This window comes from Marmota monax, unplaced genomic scaffold (assembly GCF_021218885.2).
Source record: "Marmota monax isolate L192 unplaced genomic scaffold, Marmota_monax_Labrador192_F-V1.1 WCK01_AAM20220418_F8-fsc00003, whole genome shotgun sequence".
NCBI classification, from domain to species: Eukaryota; Metazoa; Chordata; class Mammalia; order Rodentia; family Sciuridae; genus Marmota; species Marmota monax.
This window is the reverse complement of record NW_026694084.1, coordinates 34,833,340-34,854,031: the sequence shown is the minus strand read 5'-3', so window position 1 is coordinate 34,854,031 and position 20,692 is coordinate 34,833,340. Positions and strand designations below refer to the sequence as shown.

At 39.0% G+C, this 20,692-nt stretch overlaps 1 protein-coding gene across 2 annotated transcripts in view; it reads left to right on the top strand.

The window, feature by feature from the left end:
* Positions 1–20,692, top strand: part of Adcy8 (adenylate cyclase 8) — a 229,979-nt gene that overhangs the window by 26,352 nt on the left and 182,935 nt on the right. The gene's annotated exons all lie outside the window — the stretch shown is intronic.

Sequence of the window (20,692 nt, the reverse complement as noted above, 5' to 3'; positions counted from 1 at the left end):
TGGCTCTTTTTTTTTCTCTTTGTTCAGGTTTCCTCTAAATATTTCATCCCCAGAGAGTTTTTCCCTGATTGCTAGACCTAAGTTAAAGTCCTCACAGGATGTTTCATAGAGAAGGAACCTTAGTTGTCTTCTTTGCCACTGGAATCTAAGTGCCTAGATCTGACGTTATAACATGAATGAGGAAACTAGTTCTGAGACTGTCAGCATCAGCATCATCCAGCTAATGGTCTGGATGGTATCAATTAAATTCATTCATTGAATAATTCCTTCTCCAAATACATTCATTCAACAAATATCTCAGGCCAACTATGTTAGTAAAAGTAAGGAAGAGCTGTTAGTTAGAAGTTAGATCTTCTGAAAAACAGACGTGGAAGGGGAGCTTCCCATGTTGGGGATTTATTAAGGGGTACTATTGGGATCAGTGTCACTTGGAAGGGAAGAGATGAAAGCAGGAAAAAAAGAGACACAGTGACCTTTGATGTAATTTGAACAGAGACCTCAGTTCTAGGAGCAGTTCTGAAGCTGGGGATATCTCCCTGGAATATTCTGAATCGGATTTCTGAACCTTTATATCTCCATGTTTGTTAGTCTTGGAGTATGAATTTGGATGCGAAGATCCACTTTAGCAGAGGCGATCTCCACAGGAGCTGACAGCTGAGGGTATCTAAAAGAAGCAATCCCAGGAAGATGTGCCCATCATTCCTGCAGGGGGGTTGGTAGTTCATCATAGGGTCCCTACACAGCCCACCCCTTCTGCATTAGGATCCACTTCACCCAAGTTCTGAGAGCTGGCCCTCTATGATTCTTGTGAGTCTCTCTTTGGAGAAGTTCACCAGGGGAAATCTAATGGGATCAATTAATCCTTACTGCTATGGTGGTTTTTGGGGATCCCAACTGTCTCCTTCCCATACTTTATAGACTAGATTCCCCTCACCCTCAATGAGGGCCTCTGTTGTTCTTGATGGCCTATCAGCCCTGAGGGGCTGAGCTTTGGTTACCATGCCTTTCTCAAGCCAAGGTCACACTCCTTACCAGAAGGTGGCTTTTCCTGTCTGCTCATCACTGATCATCAACAGCCCAGCATGCTCAGGTGAGAGTCAAGTTTATAGTTCAGTTGGAATTGCTGTCTCACTTGATGAAAACTTTCAGTCTTGGCAACCTGAATTTCTAAGGTTCCAAAATTTCAGGATCTCCTAGGGGTCAGTGAGGGGACATGGTAAGGTCACTCCTGCTCCACCCCTTGTTTTCCAGACTCAGGTATTGTTCCTAATGGAGGCAGAGTGCCAGGTAGAGGCCTCTGATTTAAAGTATCCAGTGTGTCCTGGAGGGTGGCCTCTGTTGTCAGAGAGTGACTACAACATGGCTGTTTCCCCTTCCTAGGGGCTTATGATTTCTATCAGGGCCTCAGCTTCTGGAGGAGGAGCAGATGATGTAACCAGTGGATCCTGCAGCTTTATGCTGTCCGCCCCCCCCCCCCGCCCACACACACACCCACTGCTGTACAGAAGGTTTCTTAGTCAGACACAATAGTACTGGGGGTACCTATAGTATTCTCCCAAACCACACTCTCCTCTGCGTCTGCCTCCAGGCTCCCAATGTCTAGTCTTCCTGAGATGATCAAATCTAACCTTAGATGAAGCACTCTTCCAGGGGCCTAACGCAGGTCTCCCTCAGTTCTACACCCTGTGTTTCAGGAACTTAGACTGCAGCAAAGCAAGTAGTCTTGTCCACGACCTGCCTGTGACCTGAGAGGGTTCATCCTGCAGGGGAACAATCATTTCAGGCCCTGTCCCATCAGGCCCTTTGCTCCTCCCAGCTCCATACATAATGCACTTTAGATGCGATGTCTGACAGGCCTTAGATAAAGAGGAAAGAGAATTGAATCAGTGTCTACTTTGGTCTTCAAAACATATCTGATTTGCCTGACTGTGAATATTTATAGACTTTATTTCTAAAGCTGTGTTGAAAATGTCCTCATTCACATGAGGAGGCTTTTCAGAGGAGGCTCCAGATTCTTTCCTGACAGCTAGCGACTTACAGGTCACTCAATCACTATTCTACTCAACAAATATGTACCACGCACCTCCCATCGCTAACTGCACTGCCAGGGTCTGTGTGCATCTTCCAAAGATTAGAGGCATGAAAGACTGTGGCTTCTCCAATGTCTGCCTCTTTCACTCACTTCCACATTTTTTGCTATACCTGTCATTAAAGAACTTGGACACGCATTCTGCTTTGCTACTTGGTAGAACCTATACTACTTTGGGATCGCAGCTTCACTGGGGTGAGGTTTTAAAACTAACAGCTGAGTCAAAATCCTTGCTTTCAAACATCCTCTTAAATGCTCTCAAAAATCAGCAAATCAGTGGATCATATCTCAACAAATCCAGCACAGCCAAGTCTTCCTCCAGTATGTTTGAGCTACTAGTGAAGCAGTTGGCTTATGTTTAGGAACCATGATGTCGAAAAAAGAAGCAGCATTAAGCCCAGAGGCACACTGACTCCAGTGGAGGGAGCACACCATTGCGGTCCCCAGGGCTGAAGCAGACTGCACATCCTCAGCATCTCATTCATGTCAAACGCTCACGAGCAGACAGCATTGCTCAGATAATTTACACAGTGCTTCACCTCCTCCCCTGCCTACCTGTTCCCTCTCCCTCCTCTCCTCTTCTCTACTCATCTTCCTCTTCTCCTTCTGTCTCTCTCCCCTGCAACCCAAACCTTTAATTGAAAATACATACAACCTAAACACACACACACACACACACGTGAAAATCCCACTGTACCATAAACGGTCACCCTACAAAACTCAAGTTCAAATACAGGTCCTTCCTCCCATACCCCATGCAAATCTGCCAGCACATCTCTGGACCTGGGTCTCAGTCTTTTTTGCAAAATAGTCTAGTTGAGATATGGACTGAAGCCCATAGAAAAAATATTTTCCTCTAAAACTGAATTTATTAGTATTGATGTTGATAAGGTTTCTTTGGTGATGAAACTCTAGCTGGAGTGTTCAAAGGCATGTTTTTGAGTCCTAAAACAATGGGATCCAAATACCCTGAAGTTAAGGTTTGGATACAGTGACTCAGAATGGATGTTGGAATCAGACACACTCCCAGCTCCCCTGTCAAGTGTATAATTTGGAGGCAAGTTAGGACGGACATCTGAGATTCATTTTCTTATCCCTAGAAACTGGTGAAGTCACACTTTGTGCGGTTGCAGTGGTGGTTTGATGCGATGGTAGCACTCTCATGTGAGTGCCAGGTGTAGCGAATGCCTCACTTGCCTGCTTCTCTCTGCTTTCTCCTCCAGCCTCACCATCTTATTTCCCAGCAATGCCACCTCCCTACCTGCTCCCTGCTTTTCCCTGCCCTTCTTATTCAAAACACTCCTTCCCCATCACTGCTTGCCTAAGTCCTACTCATTATTCAACCTTCCTGGACCTCTTACCCTCTGCAGACCCTACCGTTCTGCACCATCTTTATAGTACAGAGCAGTTAGTGCTTAGGAGGTTGGGCTCCGAAGACTGATGGGCTGAGTTCCATGACTGGTCTTTCCACTTAGAGAGGGGTGAACTGAGGCAGGGTATTTAGCCAAACTAACTACCCACTTTAGTTTTCTTTACCATACATCAGAGATCAGGGTTACTGTGCATTCCTGCTTCTTCACTGTATTTGAGGTTTAAGTTTCACCTCTCACAGAGTTATTACAAATGGCTCTTTCCTTTACCTCGGAGGAAGGTGAGCATTAGGTTGAAGACACATGAAGGCCTGCCTGTCATGTGAACAGCTAACATTGAGCATCAATCCCTTGCTGTCAAAACCATTCTGATTGAACAACAGTTCCTATCGTGGCCCTGATAACAGTAGCACTTATTTCATTGGATTACTGAGTGAATTAAATGAGGATATGTAGGTTCAGTGTTTGGAGCAGTGCCTGCAACACAACAGATGCTCAATAACATCAGCTGTTCACATGACAGGCACTGGCGGCCTTGGTGTATCACCAACCTACCACTCACCCTCCTGGTGGTAAGTGCATGTCTAATTGTCTTCCCCACCAGACTCCAACTACTTGAGGGCAATATATCCTCTGACCTGGTCCCATTTGTACTCCCAGTGTGCAGGTGAATGGGTAGCTTCAAAGTCACATTTACACACACACATACACACATCCACATGACAGAGTTGGAAATGTGAAAATGTTTGAAAGAGAATTGCCATGTTTTGCAGACAAACCAAGTTTTGAAAACTAAGCTGCATACCTACCATTTACCTAGTTATCCTAGACTGAGCATTTACTATGCACCAGCAAGCACCAGGAGAGGGGTTCTCAATCTCAATCTCTAAATCATTGATGTTTGGAACCAGAAAATTTTCTAATAGAAGAGAAAGGCCCATTTTGAGTTGTGTAGCATGTATGGCAGCATGACTGGCCAAAATGTCCCAGGACACTTCCAGTGTCCTTCGGTGTGCAGACACCCCCTCCTTGAGAAGCATTACTGTAAGACTGGAACCTGCCCTGGGCCTGTGAACAGTGTTGAGAGGTTGGCAGAACTAGCTCTTGTGATAAAAACCAAAAGCACAATCCTGACGTAGTGTATGAAGGCCCCTGATTTCCTATTGGAGCCATTAATATTCTGATAACAAGTGCAATAATGTGTTATTTATTTATTTATTTATGATGGGGGGGGTGCATTACAATTCTTATTACACATATACAGCACAATTTTTCATATCTCTGGTTGTATACAAAGTATATTTACACAAATTCATGTCTTCATACATGTACTTTGGATAATAGTGTCCATCACATTCCACCATCATTTCTAACCCCATGCCCCCTCCCTTCCCCTCCCACCTCTCTGCCCTATCTAGAGTTCCTCTATTCCTCCCATGATCCCCCTCCCTACTCCAATATGAATCTGCCTCCTTATATCAGAGAAAACATTTGGCATTTGTTTTTGGGGATTGACTAACTTCACTTAGCATTATTTTAAAGAGTTTAATTGATCAGCTCAAGGAAGATATTTCTACCCCAAATATCCCGTGCTTTCTATTGCTCCCACATTCTCTCACTGGGTGTACCCACTGTCTCCCAGGTGCAGCTTCCCATGAGGGATTTTATTTTTGTTGAATATGACACCTGTTTATTTCCTCTTTCATCTAAGAAATAAAGCATATCATATATTTACCCATTTTAAATATGGGTCACAAATGGTTTTTTTAAAGAGCAGTTTCCTCATGAAATTAAAGTTATCATCTGGCCTTGAAACCCACCCATACCTTTCTGGGGACATCATCACAATCTTTCAGAAACCATACGTTCTAAAATTTCTCATGAAAATCTAAACAGGACAGGCAAGGGAATTAATTATCATCGCTATTGGTTATGAATTTCCTTCCTCATTTCTCAACCTTGGCCACCCTTCTTGGTGACCCAGAATATGATCCACCCATTAAACCACCTTTGGGGAGCGCAGCAATGTGAAAATGTAAACTTCTCAAGATTTCTTGTTCTATTTGTGAAAGGAAAAAGCTAAGGTCTAGTGTTCTGCCATACGTATAGAGACCGTTCGGGGTAACAGAACTTGATTAATAAAAATTGTAGGGAAGACTCTCATGATTTTTCCAGAGTAAATAAACTTGAAAAATCCCCCCTGCCTAGGAAATCAGTTTCTCAATAAAGACATCTGATTTTCCCTTGAGAAATATCCTTTCTTATAGACACACAGAGGTCACTCGTGCCTCTTCAGTGACTCTCACCTGATTTCCCAGCTGCTACTGTGGACAACTGCAGAGGTTGGGCTGTCAAGAAGCATTTACTGAATGACTGTGGTGTGTCAAGCGCGGGGATGCAGCAGGGGCTGGCAGACACAGACCTGGGGCCTGGCAGGAGCTGCGAGGCAGGATGATTAGGGTTCACTGACAGAAAATGAGAGGGACAGGCTGAAGGACAGGGTGCTTTCGGGAAGGAAACTTGCAGTGATTTCTGCTTCATCCTGAAGAATGCCAGGGAAGCAGGGGTGGGTGTAGGGCAAGGATGTGTTTTAAGGAAAGGGAGTCAAATTGCAAAGGACTGGAAGTGTGTGGGGGCTTGGGACCCGCATTGTCCAGGGATCCTGTGGATACAGACTTAAAGGAGCACGTGATACGGACTCAGGTGAAGTTCTGAGACAAGGCTAAGGGCACCACAGCCTTGATGAGGCACTGTGGACCTGAGGATTACAAACCAGAAGGCTTGTGTTCTAGTGAATTCCCAAGTTTTTCCAAGTTTTCCACCTCTGACAGGTGGATGAACAGATGTCACCAGGAGCCCGTTTCCTTTCGCTGACCTCCAACTACACACATTGTGCTCCCTCAAGACTCCTGACAACTGTGAAGGCCAAAAGGATCCCTTTCTTTCTGTGCAGATATTCCAGAATGATCTGGGAAGCAGGAATCAACAAGATTTTTTTTTTTCCTGCAAAAGGCTTGAGAGTAAATAAATAATTCTTTGGGGCTTTGCCAACCAGGCAGGTAGGTCCCCTCCCCCCCTTCCTCTTCCCCTTCTCTCCCTTCATCTGTGCTCTCTGCTCCATGTGCTGCTTCCCCCTCATTTCTTTACAAATATAAACATCTCGCTCACCGGTTCCACAGACGCAGGCCATGGCTGACTAGGTTGGCCTGCAGTCTATGGACCCCTGGGGGAGAGCACAGGGGAAAACTCTTGTCTAGGTTTTGAAAGAAAGTCCTGTTCTCCAGGGAAGCCAGGGCAGTCGGTCACCCAATTACCACTTCCTAGCTCTGTGACCTTGAGCCGTCATCTAACCCTCTGAATCTCACTTTTCCATGAAAAGGATCTAATAAGACCTGGAGGGCTTGTTACTGAGCTGTCCATTAAAATAGCAAGTGGAAAGGTCAAAGCACAGTGTCCAGAACACAACTGGTGTACACACAGCTCCCCTTGAGTCCCCTTGTGACGAGGCTGGCCAGAGTTTCTGGTGGAGTCATCTGACAATGGCTGCAGTTTTGTCTGTCTCTCTGAATATGGTCACACGGACGTTGAAAACAGGTTACTGTCTTAAACTGTTTTGCATTGGTATGGTTTATTTTTAGAATTTGTGCTACCAATATCTCATTTTTTTTTTTAACTCTCTTCGTTTTTTACCTTGTCTATTTTTACAGGGTTTAATCACTTCTTTTCTTTCTCCTCAACTCCAGGCTTTCCTATTTTTAGCCTTTCACATTTTTACTTCCTCTTCAATGTCTTAGGTATTAAATACCCATTTAAAAAACCCTTTATCCTCATTCTCTTACTCCTTTTATTCTGTTTTTTAAAATTCCCTCTTTTGGTTATCTCTTGAGAGCTCACAGCCACCCCTGTTCTGTCACTTCTCGGGGTGCCATCCCTGCACCCATGCTGTCCCTAGAGGCTGCCACCTGCCTTTTCACTGCACGCATCTGGCCAGCTCAGTGTGGCCTGCCTATTTTTTTCCTACTCTTTTCTTAGCTTTTCACTTAAGTTCATAACTTTATTGTCTGTTGTTTTTCAAATTTCATTACGTGCTATTTATACTTCTTTTTCCAATTGGGTGTGTACTATTTATAAAGGGCAGGCAGGAAGCAGGGCCACAGACCTAACAGCTGCTGGGAGAGCCCACAGCCTGGCAGAGGATGTTGGCAGGCCCCATTTCTGATGCCCCTGGACTGTGGCAAGTCCTGTGTCTCCTCTGGCTCTGTCCTCCTTCCCTTTCCTCACTGAATCTTTAATAGGTTTAACCTGGGTCAGGACCATTCCCCATGCTGCTTCCCACATGACCTCTCTAAAACCTGACCCTGTAACTGTGAAACCCTTCAATGGCCACTATAGAGACATTAGAGACACCCAAACCAGTAATGACCAATGGCATCTTATCAGGAAAATGCAAATCAAAACCACAATGAGATTCCCCCTCATTCCAGTTGAAATAACCAATTATCAAAAAGATCAAAGTTAGCAAGGATCGGTGAGGATGTGGAGAGAAGTGAGCCCAAGCATGATGTTGGTGGGAATACAAATTAGTATGGCTGACTTGGAGAACAGTCTGGAGGCTACAAAAAATTTAAATAGAACTACTGTATGACTCAGCACCTCAATAATGGACATATATTCAAAGGAAGTCAAATCAATATGGTGAAGAGACATCTACACTGTGTGTACTGCAGTACTATTACTGCAGCCAAGATGGGGAACCAACCCAAGTGCCCTTCAGTGGATGAATGGAAAAATAAAATGTGGTCTGTGTGCACAATGGAATGCTATTAAGCCATAAAAGATCAAGTCCTGTCATTTGTAATAACATAAATGAACTTGGAGGATATTATGTTAAATAAAGTAAATTAGGCAAAGGAAGGTAAATACCACCTGATCTCACTCATCTGCAGAATCTAAAACAGCTTCTCTCATAAAAGTTCACAGAATAGTGGTTACTGGAGACTAAAAAGAGTAGGGGAGAGAAAAAATAGGGAGAAATGCGTCAACTGGAATGATGTTAGTTGAACAGAAGAAATGAGGTCTAGTGTTCTACTGCACCATAAGGTGGCCACAGTTAATAATGTTATATAACTCAAAATACCTAGAAAAAAGGATTTTAAATATTCTTTCCACAGACAAATGATAAATGTTCAAGGTGATAGATATGATAATTATTATGATTTGATCTTTAGACAATGTATTTCAAAACGTTCACAATGTTACCCTATAAATATGTACAATTATTACATATCAATCAAAATCAACATTAATGACAACAACTACTACGGTCAATATTGAGCAATTATTGAGTTATAGGCCTTTTGTTAATTGCTTTCTGGCAACATTTTAAGGAAGGTATTCCCCTTTAACTGGCAAGAAAATTTCAGGGGCCAAGTGCACATCACAAGTAAGAATAATTGGCAGGTAAAATTCTTAACCACTTTGGCAGCACTGCCAGGTGCCTTGGTCACCCCATGGGCCAGTGGTAGAGATGAGATTTGAGGCCCACGTGGTCTGGTTCCAGAGTTGACTTCCTAACCCCACTTCACTGTATAGAAAATACAAAACCCAAACATTCTTCAAAAAGTAGCCTAAGTACAGAAGACTTGAACAATTTCTGATCTTTGCGAAGAACCTGGAGGAAGAGCAACTATAATGCATCACTTATCCAAAAAAAAAAAAAAAGGAAAAGGAAAAATATTACAGCTCAGACTACACCTCAGGAAAAGACACAGCTGCCAGACCCTCTGCTGAGAGATGAAGCCACAGTCTCTGCCCTTAAAGAATTCAAAATTTAGGAAGACTGATGGATGAATAAAAAGGAGATCAGAATTCAGTGTTATCTTTGATCTTCAGGTCATTTTCACAAAGCAGAGATTCCCTTAGGTCATACTGGGGGCCCAATGGGGTAGACTGACTTGAGAACTTTCCAGAAATAAAGATCCCAGACCTCACTCCTGGAGACTTGTGTTCAGCAGGTCCAAGTAGGGCCATGGGGATCTGCATTTTTAACTCCCAGCTGATCCTCAGGTGCATCAGAGTAATTAACTTTCTGGGGATCCTCTTTGTCTCCTCTTTTTCTCCTAGTACACAAGAAGTCCATCACTCTGTCCTGTTATCTCTTCCTTTGAGATATATATTCCAGGATTTGTCCTGTATCACCACCTGCACAATTACCTCCCACCACCATGGCCCCAGTCAAAGTAGGTTTCCCTGATATTTGGGGTGGCCTTCAGCTTGCCTCCCTGGCTCCATCCTCCCCAACTGCAGTCTGCTGTCACCACCCCAGCCCATGTGACCTTGAAAACGTGAGTGATAGTTCACATTTCCCCAGTACTCAGAGTCCCAAGGGACCTTCTGTTCCCATTTCACAGGAAGAAAAGTTAACATTTTTATTATAGCTATTAGACCCCCTGTGGTCGGTTCCTTCACAGCCTTCAGAGCTCATCTCCAAAGAGTGTTCACCCACCTTCCCTCTCTTCTGTGATACAGCCACAGGATTCATGCTGGTCTTGAGTGGGTTTCTTGCTTCTCTTGCCTCTGAATCATTGCACATTCTGATCTTTCTGCATGGAATGTTCTCCAGTATCCTCATGGTACTCTCATATCTTCCAAGTCTTTTCTGAAGTACCTTCTCATAATAGAGGTCTTTTCTGAACTCCCTATCAATTAACTACCCCATCCTTTCTCCATCATTTTACCCCCTCCTCTCTTTTCTTCAGAGCAATTATCACACATACACCACCAACACTATGTATTAAATATTCCTTCTCCTACCTCTAGAATGAAAGCAGGTCTGAGCAGGACTTTGCTTTGCAAACTACCAGTTCAAAAACTTCATGACACATTGATCTTGTTCCATAAATAAATTTGAATGGATATGTTAATAGAAGTTAGGAGCTAAGAAATATTCTCAAATCTAGTTTAAAAGTGTATAAGGATATTGATCAATTTCTCATTTCACATGCATATCAGCGTGGTGTCAGAGCTGGCTCACAGAGATAGATAGAGAAGGGATCTAGATAGAGCTAGGTTGGAGGGATTACAAAGTACAAATAATTATAAGATACAACTTATCACATCTTGGAACCAGAGATCTGCAACTACCCTAATGTAATAATACTTCCTTCATCACATTTAGTAAAATAAAAATAACAATAATAATTGAATATGTAAGGAATTCCTAGATACTTGATATTAAAATGAAAAACATTATTAGTGAGGTTAATTACTAATAAAGAATACCACTATGTAGGCTCTCTCTTCATGCTCTTGTTTCCTTTGCCACATGCTTTTTAATTTGATCCCTCTTACTGATTCTTAATTTAATTTCTTGAGCTTTAGGAGTCTTAAGGAAGTTGATGTCTGAGCAATTAGGTTGGAATGTTGACTCTGTTTTCTTTGGCAATTCCAGTGTTTCTGGTCTAATTTCTAGGTTTTTGATCCATTTTGAGTTCATTTTTGTGCAGGGTGAAAGAGATTTAGTTTCATTCTTCTGCAAATGGATATCCAGTTTTCCCAGCATCATTTGTTTAAAAAGTTATCTTTTCTCCAACGTATGTTTTTGGAACTTTTGTTGAGGATCAAATGACTGTATTTACATGGATTTGTTTCTGTCTTCTATTTTCTTCCATTGTTCTTCATGTCCATGTATATGACAATATCATGCTGTTTTGTTATTATAGCTCTGTAGTATAATTTGAGATCAGGTATTGTGTGACTCTTCTGAGGGTATTAGTATCTAGCATATATAAAGAATTCAAGAAACTTCAACACCAGAAAAACAAATAACCCAATTGAAAAATGTGGAAAAGATCTAAAGAGATATTATCCCCCCCCAAAAAAATACAAATGGCCTACAAATATAGGAAAAAAATATGTTCAACACTTTTAGCAATCAGGGAAATGCAACTTAGATTTCATTTCACTAAAGTTAGAATGGCAATCAAGAGTACAAATACCAATTATTGCTGATAAAGATGCTGTGGGAGAGGTACACTTACACATCATCAGTGGGACTACAAATTATACAACTGCTTTAGAAATCAGTGTGGACATTCCTTAAAAGACTAGGAATGGAACCACCACATTATCCAGCTGTCCCACTTCTTGGTATTTATCCAAAATAATTAAAATTAACATACTATAGTGACACAGACACTTCAATGTGTATAGCTGTGCAATTTACAATAGCCAAGTTGTAAAACCATCCCAGGTACCCTTAACAGATGAAAGAATAAATAAAATGTGGTACATATACACAATGGAGTTTTACAAATAAAAAACAAAATTTTTATTTGTTGGTAAATGAATGGAACTGGAGAATATCAAGCTAAGTGAAATAATCCAGACTCAGAAAGTCAAGGGTTGAATGCTTTCTTTCATATGTGGAACATTATAAAAAAAGGAAACATTTTAAAATGGAGAGTATCTCATAAAAATAGGAGACCAGTAGTATAGAGGAAGGAGATCAAGAAGGAAAAAAAGTAGAAGAAGGTCATGGGGATGTCCTGGGGAATTAAATCCATCAAAATATGCTACATCCATGGAAAATATACAACATCAAAAATCCCACTTTTATATACAATTATAATACACAAATTTAAAAAGCAATAGAAGGGAGATCAGGAGAATAGAGCAAGGGGCTGGGGGTAGGAGAAAGCAAAGGGAAGGTACAGAGGAATGAGATTAACTAAATTATGTGAGTGTAGGAATGTGGCATAATGAATCCCACCATAAAGTACAATTATAATGCACCAGTGAAAAGGAGACTGATTCTGGGCTCTGCTCTCCTCATTGGGCGTGGACCTTAGTGTTTCTTCTCCTGGCTTTAGAGACAGGACTGCTCTGCTCTGCTTCTTAGACATTCAGGCACCACTTTTGCAATCTGCAGGTGCTCCTAGGAAGCACAAGGCCCCACTGCAAGGCTCCCTGCCTGAGGGTTCTTCTAAATCTGGACATCTCATGTCGCTAGTGAGTTTATCTGAGTAATCTATTCTTCCTATTTCAACATACACGGATACATTTGCACATATGCTTACACACACACACATACACACATATGAGAATTTGTGTGTGTATATTCTTTTATATATATTCAAGAATCTCTTCTTTTATTTCAAGAATTAGAATTACATTGAATTTATAGATTTGTGTGTGTGTGTGTGTATATATATATATATATATATATATATATATTTCACAATATTACATTTTACTTAATACATCAGAGATTTGCTCATTCCATTAAATATCTTTAAATGCTATTTTATATCCACTTGTCATGCAGAACACAGTTTATTCAGCCATTTCCCCAGCTGCTAAAGTAATGCAGTTTCCATTTATTTTCTATTATCATAAATAACACTGCAATGGACAACCCTTAACAGAAACTTCCAATCTTGCATTTGGTGATTTCCTAAATATAAATCTCAGAAAGTTGGGTCACTGAATCAAAAAAATCAGTAAAATTTTGAAATGGGTCACTAATTTGTTTTCCAAACATATTGTAATAAAGAATTCCGTAGCATCCAACTATTGAATTGTTTTCATTTTAAAAAGCAATTATTTCTCATAATTTCTCATCACCCACACTTTTCTGCTTAGAAGATTAGAGCAATATGTCCGTCTATTGTTTCTGCACCTTTTTTGTAGCCTCGTTTTCTACATTTCACTCTAATCTGTAGGCATTTATTTTGGCATACAGTATGAGATGATAATCAAATATTTTTCCAATAGCTCACCAATTATCCTTTTATGAGCAATTCTTTTTTTCCATTAAGTTTTGAGCTATATATATCAGACACAAACTCATTATGATCTCAATCATCTTTTTCTCTACTGTGCACTCTGCATTTATTCCATTATTTTTTCAGTGGCGTTTTTCTCTATTGATGTAGAGTTTTAATTATGGCAGCATGAAGGCCTTGACACTTTGATCAAGAAGCACTCTAGTCCCTTTTAAAAGAAAGCATTTGATATGATAGCTCACATATCCTTTCAGTTATTCTTTTAAATCATCTTTCAAGTTGCAAATGAAGATTCTACAAGGGATCTTAATTATAATTTTAAAGCTGTAAAGCAAGTTGGGTAGGCCTTACACGGTTAACAATTGTGTCTGTATTTTGTGAATTTGTGTACTTTCCCTCTTTTCTAGCTCTCATACATTTGATTTTATTGCTGATGAAGATATTCTTTATTGTTTTACATTACTATTGCTGTTGTAAGACCACTGTTTATCAAATCTGGTAAATGATGATTAGTGGTATGCATAAAAGCCATTCATTTATGTATTCATTTATCAACTACCTAGCACTGAAGTGCTGAGCAATTCATAGGCACAGGGCTGATCATTTATCACCTAGCTGCTAACCAATGGATATCAACAAAAACCATCTGTGTGTAGAAAGAACTAAAACTCCAATGTGGGAGCACACATCATTGAAGCAAGTATACAAATAAGTATATAATTATAATGTGATAAATGAACAGGGTGCAAAAACAGTGAGTATCAGGGAAGTTCATAACTTTTATAACAATGATCTGAGAGCATCTCTCAGGAAACTGTAATAAATCCCAGAATAGAGAGGAAGCTGCAAGGTAATAAGTATTGAGAAGGGGGTTCAAGCAGAAGGAATGGCACTTGAATGGCAAAGAGATGGGAAGATCCAATAAAGGAACAAATAGTAAATTTGATTGGTTGATACAAAATGGGTAGGAGAGAAAGAGGGGGATGTGCAAAATGAGTTTGAAGAGGATCAGTCAGTCTTTATTGTCATGACAGGGAGTTGTTTTGTTCTTCTTTTCAACAACAAGTTTATCTATTTAAAATCTATGTATTTTAGCAGGCAGTGCATGCACTTAAACAAAATACAAAAGCTAGTGATTAGAAACTAAGACTTTAGCCTCTATTCCAAGAATTATCCAGTACCTTACTGAGTGATTCTGTGCATGTGCAGTGATAGCAAATGTTAGCCCTTTGGGATTTTTCTTAATATTCTATTCAGTTGTATGGATTTATTTTATTAATGCTTTCCCTCACATTAATGGAATGATTATGGTTTTATTTAAAGCTGTAAATATGCAAATTATAATAGTTGATTTGATAATGTTTTAATATTTTAATATGCTCCAATTCCTAGAAAAATACAGCATAGTCAAGTTGAATTAACTTTTCTATACATTGATGGCTTCAATTTGCTTTATTCTGTGTAAGAATCCCCCTTTATATTCATGAGTGAGATTCACCTATTATTTACCTTTTTAGATCAGCTACATAAGTTTGGGTACTAAGGTTATACTAGTCTTATAGACTGAATTGCTCTCTATTTTCTAGTCTCTGGAAGAGAGAAAAGATATAAATTATTCCACAGTTGTTTGTAGAGTACTCTGATGAAGCCATTGGGGCTTGTTACTTTCTTCATATAAAGAATTTTAATTATGATTACACTTATTTGAAATTTCTCCTTTCTTCTTGAATTAATTTTGGTAAAGATGTATTTTTAGAAATATCTCAATTTCGTTTAAAGATCTTATTAGCATTAAAGTTCATAGTATATTTTATTATCTACTGATTTCTGCAATATCTCTGTCAATTTTTTTATTCTTAATATTGTTTACTTGTATCTTCTCTCTTTATTAAGCTTGTAAGAATTATTTCTGTTTTATTAGTCTTCAAAGAGTAAACTATTAACTTTGCTGATCCTCTTCCTTACTGTCATTTGATTTTTAATTCATGACTTACTGTTCTTATATTATTTTTTTTCCTTCTATATACTTTGCATTTATTCTGTTCTGTGTTTAATTTGGTTTGGTTAAATCCTTCAGTTGAATGGTAACACATTTGTTTTCAAGCTTTTTTTAAAAATGAAGCATTTAGAACTATAAATTCCTCTATGTGGACTACTTACTGAGTTTTGTTCGTGGTATTTTCAACATTCTTTGGCTACACAAATTTTTCATTATAATATATTTTTAAATCCATGAGGTATTTAAATTTCTTTTAATTTCTAAGCATATGGGATTTCTCTAGTTATCTTTTTATCTTGCTTTTTAAGTTGGTTACATTGTGGTTACTGGCCAAGTTTACATAATACTAGTTCTTTGAAATGTGCTGAGGTTAGCTTCAGGCTCTTATGTAAAAAAAAAAAAAATTATTTTGCAATTTACATTACTGCCTAAAAGTTTGTACTAATTGTTAGACACTATGTTTCATTTCAAGGTTGTTGTGGAAACTATTGAAATTATTTCTTTGAAGATTTTTCTATCTGCCTGACATATTAACTGCTCAAAATTGTGTTCAAATAGACCACTATGTTGGTAAAGTTTGTACTTTTGAGGCTCTGTTGTTAAATATGTTTAAATTTAGAATTTTTATCTACCTGGTGAATTAAACTTTTTATCATCATGTAGTGAGCCTATTTATCTCTACTAATGCTTTTTTCTTTAATCTGGTATTTATACAAAATAACAAACTTTGTTTTGTTTTGACTTTTAAACTTTTTATATTAGTATAATTTGAGAATGTCTTGGTGCAACCACTCTGGAAAGCAATATGGAGATTTCTCAGAAAACTTGGAATGGAACCACCATTTGACCCAACTATCCCACTCCTTGGTTTATACACAAAAGACTTAAAATCAGCATATTACAGTGATGCAGCCACATCAATGTTTTAGCATCTCAATTCACAATAGCTAAACTATGGAACCAACCTATGTGCCCTTCAACAGATGAATAGATAAGCAAATGTGATATAGATAGATAGATAGATAGAATATTACTCAGCGTTAGAGAAGAATGAAATTATGGCATTTGCTGGTAAATGGAGATAGAGAATATCATGCTAAGTGAAATAAGCCAACCCCCAAAAATCAAAGGCCGAATGTTTCCTCTGATATGCAGATGTTAATTCACAATAAGGGCAGGGGGTCCTAGGGAAGAATAGAATTACTTTAGATAAAGGGGAGTGAAGCAGGGGGTATGGGGGTTAGAAAGATAGTAGAATGAAATAGACATCATTACTTTATGTACATATATGACTGAACAACCTTAAGAAAGAGTCAAATTTTAAAATTTAGTCTGATGTGCCATAATTTGGTATTGGGTTCAGGACATTGTGAACGCTGTATGGTCCAAAGTCCTTACATTCCTATGGACTTTGTCTTTTGGGCTTCAATTCAGTTCATTTTATTTGGGTTATTTTATCCTTAACTTAGTTGTTTGCTGTCTACCCTGTTCATGTGAGGCTCAGGGAACAGTTTATACAAGAATTTGAGGCTCCCTTGCACGGGTTCTCTGTAGGATTTTGGGCTCACTTTTCAGCAGCTGTACTTTTTTGCTTCTCTGGAGCTCCTGGACTTCCTTTTTGCATTTCGTCTACCCCACTCTGTATGAACTGCCACCTACCCTTGGGTTAAGGCCATAAAAATAAGGAAATTCGCACTATGTCAATCCTTTCTTCCATACATCAACACCCTTCCAAAATATTCCCACTTTTCTTCCCAAGAAAGCTATACAAAAGGAGTCTAATGTGAATACAGGAAGTCTAATTTGAGAGTGTGGCAAGGATATTTTGATGCCAAGTAATAAGATAATGGGAAAGGAGATTCAAAGAAGCAGAAAATGTGACTTGAGTTAGAAATGAGACTTGAGTTCCACCAAGGAGGACCCGAGTGCACTAGAGTCATGGTATAGTAGGCCACTCTATGAATGTCTTATATATATAATGTCATATATATATATATATATATATATATATATATATATATATATATATATAAAATTATTAGAACACATTAGTGGTGCAAATTAATGATTTTCATTGTGACATTTCCATACACACATATAACATGCTTTGATTGAAGCCACCCTACTTTTTTTTTTTTTTTTTTTTTTTTTTTTTAAATTTTTTATTGTGGGTTGTTCAAAACATTACAAATTTCTTGACATATCATATTCCACACTTTGATTCTAGTGGGTTATGAACTCCCACCTTCACCCCATACACAGATTGCAGATTCACATCAGTTACACATCCATTGATTTACAAATTGCCATACTAGTGTCTGTTGTGCTCCGCTGCCTTTCCCATCATCCACCCTCCCCCCTCCCCACCTCTCCCCTCCCCTCCCCTCCTCTCTCTCTACCCCCTCCACTGTATAACCCTGAGGGTCTCCTTCCATTACCGTGCAATTTACCTTCTCTCTCCCTTTCCCTCCCACCTCTCATCCCTGTTAAATGTTAATCTTCTTCTCCTGTTCTTCGTCCCTACTCTGTTCTTAGTTACTTTCCTTATATCAAAGAAGACATTTGGCATTTGTTTTTTAGGGATTGGCTAGCTTCACTTAGCATAATCTGCTCTAATGCCATCCATTTCCCTGTAAATTCTATGATTTTGTCATTTTTTAATGCAGAGTAATACTCCATTGTGTATAAATGCCACATTTTTTTTATCCATTCGTCTATTGAAGGGCATCTAGGTTGGTTCCACAGTCTTGCTATTGTGAACTGTGCTGCTATGAACATCGATGTAGCAGTGTCCCTGTAGCATGCTCTTTTTAGGTCTTTAGGGAATAGACCAAGAAGGGGAATAGCTGGGTCAAATGGTGGCTCCATTCCCAGCTTTCCAAGAAATCTCCATACTGCTTTCCAAATTGGCTGCACCAATCTGCAGTCCCACCAGCAATGTACAAGTGTACCCTTTTCCCCACATCCTCGCCAGCACTTGTTGTTGTTTGACTTCATAATGGCTGCCAATCTTACTGGAGTGAGATGGTATCTTAGGGTGGTTTTGATTTGCATTTCTCTGACAGCTAGAGATGTTGAGCATTTTTTCATGTACTTGTTGATTGACTGTATGTCCTCCTCTGTGAAGTGTCTGTTCAGGTCCTTGGCCCATTTGTTGATTGGGTTGTTTGTTCTCTTATTGTCTAATTTTTTGAGTTCTTTGTATACTCTGGATATTAGGGCTCTATCTGAAGTGTGAGGAGTAAAGATTTGTTCCCAGGATGTAGGCTCCCTATTTACCTCTCTTATTGTTTCTTTTGCTGAGAAAAAACTTCTTAGTTTGAGTAAGTCCCATTTGTTGATTCTAGTTATTAACTTTTGTGCTATGGGTGTCCTATTGAGGAATTTGGAGCCCGACCCCACCGACTGTAGATCATAGCCAACTTTTTCTTCTATCAGACGGCGCGTCTCTGATTTGATATCAAGTTCCTTGATCCATTTTGAATTCACTTTTGTGCATGGCGAGAGAAAGGGATTCAGTTTCATTTTGTTGCATATGGATTTCCAGTTTTCCCAGCACCATTTGTTGAAGATGCTATCCTTCCTCCATTGCATGCTTTTAGCCCCTTTATCAAATATAAGATAGTTGTAGTTTTGTGGATTGGTTTCTGTGTCCTCTATTCTGTACCATTGGTCCACACGCCTGTTTTGGTACCAGTACCATGCTGTTTTTGTTACTATTGCTCTGTAGTATAGTTTGAAGTCTGGTATCGCTATACCGCCTGATTCACACTTCTTGCTTAGCATTGTTTTTGCTATTCTGGGTCTTTTATTTTTCCATATGAATTTCATGATTGCTTTCTCTATTTCTACAAGAAATGCCATTGGGATTTTGATTGGCATTGCATTAAACCTATAGAGAACTTTTGGTAATATCGCCATTTTGATGATGTTAGTTCTGCCTATCCATGAACAGGGTATATTTTTCCATCTTCTAAGATCTTCTTCTATTTCTCTCTTTAGGGTTCTGTAGTTTTCATTGTATAAGTCTTTCACCTCTTTTGTTAGGTTGATTCCCAAGTATTTTATTTTTTTTGAAGATATTTTGAATGGAGTGGTTGTCCTCATTTCCATTTCAGAGGATTTGTCGCTGATATACAGGAATGCCTTTGATTTATGCGTGTTGATTTTAAATCCTGCCACTTTGCTGAATTCATTTATTAGCTCTAATAGTTTCTTTGTAGAGCCTTTTGGGTCTGCTAGATATAGAATCATATCATCTGCAAATAGTGATAATTTAATTTCTTCTTTTCCTATTTTTATGCCTTTAATTTCTTTCGTCTGTCTAATTGCTCTGGCCAGTGTTTCGAGAACTATGTTGAAGAGAAGTGGAGAGAGAGGGCATCCCTGTCTTGTTCCAGATTTTAGAGGGAATGCCTTCAGTTTTTCTCCATTCAGAATGATGCTAGCCTGAGGCTTAGCATAGATTGCTTTTACAATATTGAGGTATGTTCCTGTTATCCCTAGTTTTTCTAGAGTTTTGAACATAAAGGGATGCTGTACTTTGTCAAATGCTTTTTCCGCATCTATCGAGATGATCATATGGTTCTTATTTTTAAGTCTATTGATGTGGTGAATAACATTTATTGATTTCCGTATATTGAACCAGCCTTGCATCCCAGGGATGAATCCTACTTGATCATGGTGTACAATTTTTTTTATATGTTTTTGTATCCGATTCGCCAGAATTTTATTGAGGATTTTTGCATCTAGGTTCATTAGAGATATTGGTCTCTAGTTTTCTTTCTTTGAAGTGTCTTTGTCTGGTTTAGGTATCAGGGTGATGTTGGCCTCATAGAATGAATTTGGAAGTTCTCCCTCCTTTTCTATTTCCTGAAGTAGCTTGAAAAGTATTGGTATTAGTTCTTCTTTAAAGGTTTTGTAAAATTCTGCTGTATACCCATCGGGACCTGGGCTTTTCTTAGTTGGTAGTCTTTTGATGGTTTCTTCTATCTCCTCAATTGATATTGGTCTGTTTAGGTTTTCTATATCCTCCTGACTCAATCTGGGCAGATCATATGACTTAAGAAATTTATCTATGCCTTCACTATCTTCTAATTTATTGGAGTATAAGGATTCAAAATAGTTTTTGATTATCTTCTGTATTTCTGAAGTGTCTGTTGTGATATTGCCTTTTTCATCCCGTATGCTAGTAATTTGAGTTCTCTCTCTTCTTCTCTTCACTAGCATCGCTAAGGGTCTGTCGATTTTGTTTATTTTTTCAAAGAACCAACTTTTAGTTTTGTCAATTTTTTCAATTGTTTCTTTTGTTTCGATTTCATTAATTTCAGCTCTGATTTTAATTATTTCTTGCCTTCTACTTCTTTTGCTGTTGTTTTGCTCTTCTTTTTCAAGGATTTTGAGATGAAGTATGAGATCATTTATTTGTTGGTTTTTTCTTTTTTTAAGG